We start from the raw sequence: 4,169 nt of genomic DNA on the forward strand, positions 1-4,169 counted from the left end.
TTTGGTTCAAACAGCCATAATCATCAATATCATAATTAGACGTAGTTAGAAAGATGCATTAAGTCACACGTTAATTTTACTTCGCTTTTTTTAAATGATGCTAGTTTACTTTGCTCTATTTTTAGTCATTTGCTCTTGCTTCTAAAAAGAAATTTAAGTACATATATTAACTTTATAATAAAAAAATCAATTTATCAAAAACAAAATTTAAACTTGATCTAAATTGATAAGTTTTGAATCTTTTGTAAAGAAGCTCTTATTTTAAGAGGGAATACCTTAATTGGAAAGCTTATAACAGATCGATCTCAAAACATGTTCGTTGCTTTCACTTATGAAAATTTAGTGTTGCACAAACCTCAAAAGTACATTAAAATGCAATATGATCCGATTTACAAGCAATTTTATGAATTGCATATTAAAACATATTGCTTCTCATTTTACCTATTTAAATTTAACATTAAATAGAATTTGAAATTTTTAAAAGTACTTGCATATGTCATATGAGATATTTTAACGAAATATAAAAAAAATTTAAATTTAGTCGAAATTTGTACAAACAATACTGAGTGAAGAGTATTTACTGCAAAGTCGTTTTAAAATATTTTCCCCTTATTATTGCTTAAGATTAATAATCGCTCTTGTCGTGTAAATGTTTAAGTGATTTTTTACCAAAATTCGCAAATGTCAAGCATACTAGGTACTCCTAAAAAGCTCCACGTATGTTTTTTTTATTTTAATAGTACTAGAAAACGTTTTTTGAATATTCATTCCACTCTTGACTTCTTAAGAAAAAAGCACTGTTCTATAAAAGGAATCAAAATTGTACATTAAACATTTTTGAAGCTACGAAATTATTTTTAAAATGTACTTTTTAGAAAACTTTTTACATGAGAAGTTTTTAATATTCAAAAAGCTCTAAGCCAGGATCTTTAAAAGGATACATATGTCTCTTTGAAAACCATATTAGTATGTAAATGCATGGCTGCTTGTTTATAATTCCTTTCATTTGATGGTAATTTCTAAAATTATTATTTAACATATAAATAATGACATAACTACATGCATATAAAAATTTGAAAAATACTCTCATGTAAGAGTACAACAGAAAAGACACTATAAACATGTTACTATATTTGATAAAACGCACACAACTTAACATTTAGATAAGTATACAAGTAAAAGGCACATGTTTCACAGCACGCAAAATTTATTTTAGTCAAAAATTTTAAGACAGAAAACCCGCTATTTGGATTTTTATATTTTTTTATATCTATTTTATATCTATTTATTCCTTTATATTTTTACATGTGAATTTATAATATAAGAAGAACTAACTGCTCATTTTACTCTGGCTTAAACAATCTTCCTGCTCTAGTGCTCTACAATTTTCGAGAAAATTAAATTAATATCAATTTCAACTCACTTATGCTCAATAGCGTTACATCACGTTTACAAAAACTGAAATATTTAGCATTTACTTGAGTAATTCTCTTTGTTATATTCCGCAATAAGAAAAAACCATATCACGGAAATAAAAATTTGGAACATATGTATGTATATATGTATGTATGTGTTTTCCTCGTGCGAGATTAAATACATTTTGCGAAAATGTTATCTTATGATCATAGAAATACTATTATTTATTATATAAAATATTTTTCATTCAGTTGTAATTATTAAAATTCCTATTAATACATTATTTTCAACAATTAATATAGTCAAAAATTTTTTTCAGCGCTCAATTGATTGTCATTTTTATTCTCACTTTTCATACTAACTAATATAAAAGATATTTCCACTACGCTCTTTATTGGAGCTTCTGTATATACTACATTTATTGTTTTGTTTATCAATAATTATTACGAAAAATTGTCTCTGTATAAGTTTTATACAATTATTATCTCCATTCAATAGAAATTATAATACCATTCAGTTACATCACAATTTTTGCTCTGTGTGCCGAATTTTGTCTTGATGTTTAATATTATTTTAGACGAATCCTCCATAATTATTTTTTTTAATTAAAGACAAAAAAATTAGCTAATAACATATCTGTATACATAGGATAAATCAGGTCATAGTATTGCAGGAAGTGCTGAATATTTTCTTTTGTATTATTTTACCTCTACATATTGGAAATGAACAAAATTAATAGTAATTTTGTTGAATTTATTTATTTATCACTTTTTAAATATTTAAGATATATATGTACATAGTTAATGTTTTTAAGATTAATATTTACAAAATAACATGTACATATGTATGTATATATTTCCACTTAACATATTTAACGTCAAAACCTAGAACACTTCCGAAATAATATTTGTAATAGATTTGCTAAAATTCCGCCTCACATAAAGAAAACGAATCTTAAACTAACTGCAGCAGTATAATTTGTATTGAAAACATATGAGAAAATACTTTTTTGTACACATGAACACGTTCAAATTCAGTATAACAGAATTTTTCATAGTGTTCTTTCTGTCTCTTATGTTTTTTTTCCTGTATATAATGGTATTTCATGTGCTATATTTATAATGAGATAACAAAATTTTTTCACATGTGTATCTGTATGTACATATATATTGTTGTACTTATATATTGTTGTACTTATATATTTAAATCTCACTTTTCGAATTTATTTACTGACACATATTTATATATTATAGATATATATATCTATACAGCTTGCAATTCATAAGCTGTCGACATGTGAGTTATAAATATATTTCACATTTCAATTTATTATTTATATTTATGTAACGAAAGTCGCCAAAAGAGATTATTTAACAAAATATTTTTTAACGCAAAAATAATACAAGTTACATAAATATATTACATAAATATATTACATATTATTTCAACATATGTAAGTATAAATGCACAACATAACATGTAGAAATTGGAAGTGTACAATTTGTTGTTATAACAACCACATACATACATATGTACATGAGATAAATTGAATAAATTAAAGAAAGTGATAAGAGAGAAATTATGTATATAGTATAGTTTATGAAAAAATTTTCCTAATTACTTATTTCGAATCACGTGAAATATTCTCTCCGCTGTTTTCTGCATTATTTAAAGAGTTTTCTATTCTCCAAATACAATCAGTATTACCGAGATAAATTGTCTAACAGAGCAATCGTGTGTACACTTGTTTGTAATTGATATAGATTCACATTTGGAACTATATGAATAAAGTTCGTAAAAATTGTTTTTTAAATAAAAATTCAAAAATTATGTACGTAGCGTTATTTGGTATTTGTTAACCTGTACGATAATTTTTATCATATTTGTAGCATAGCACTGTGAACATTTTATCACTTTTTAGTTAACACTTCAAACATAGTTGTCCGAAAAATTCACCATAAGAAGCGTGGCATAACTTTTTAGTAAGCTCGTAGCAGAAAAATACGCTAGCGTATACTTATAACAGTTCAAAATGTGCTCGAGGAGAATTAATATCTTCTTTATTTGTATAAGATTTAAGATAATAGATAGACTATATACATTTGATATCAACGAAAAATTGCATACAGACTTGGATCTAAATTAAATGCCAGCATCATTGCAAAGTAATATAAAGAGGAATGTAAACGAAGCCGAATCTGGTCTACAAAGTACAATATATATTTATCGAATTTATTGTAGCAAATGGCGAAAGAGTTTGTGGCACATATTCAACATTTTTTTCTTTAGACAAAAAAGCAACATAGTACAGCTACCATAGTATGTTGCTGTAATTGTGAATTTTCTTGCTAATATACATGTTTCATCATGTCATGTTCAAGAAAATCTTTTCAGCTTGACCATTAATGTTCGAACGTGTGCCTTGACCATTAGTGTTTATCCTCTTTGTCCGATAATATTGTTTCTTGTTATTTATTGTTGAAATAAAACCCGGCCACAATTTATTCTGAATTTTGTTTTCAAAACATTTACTACTCTAAAATAAGATTAAAATAATGGAAACTAAAACTTGTTCAATAATTTATTTCACTAGACAAATTTTTTAGTAGCATAATAACTCTAAAATCAATTGACAGTAGCCCAAAAAAGTTTTACCTTTTCAAAGGTAACCCTAACGGAACTTTTTCATGTCTTTTTCAAAAGGGAGCGCGACATATTTTCATATTAAAAACAGTGTAGTATAACTCAATAAA

The sequence above is a fragment of the Condylostylus longicornis genome, unplaced genomic scaffold (genome assembly GCF_029603195.1).
Source record: "Condylostylus longicornis isolate FDR11 unplaced genomic scaffold, ASM2960319v2 ptg000038l, whole genome shotgun sequence".
Lineage (NCBI taxonomy): Eukaryota > Metazoa > Arthropoda > Insecta > Diptera > Dolichopodidae > Condylostylus > Condylostylus longicornis.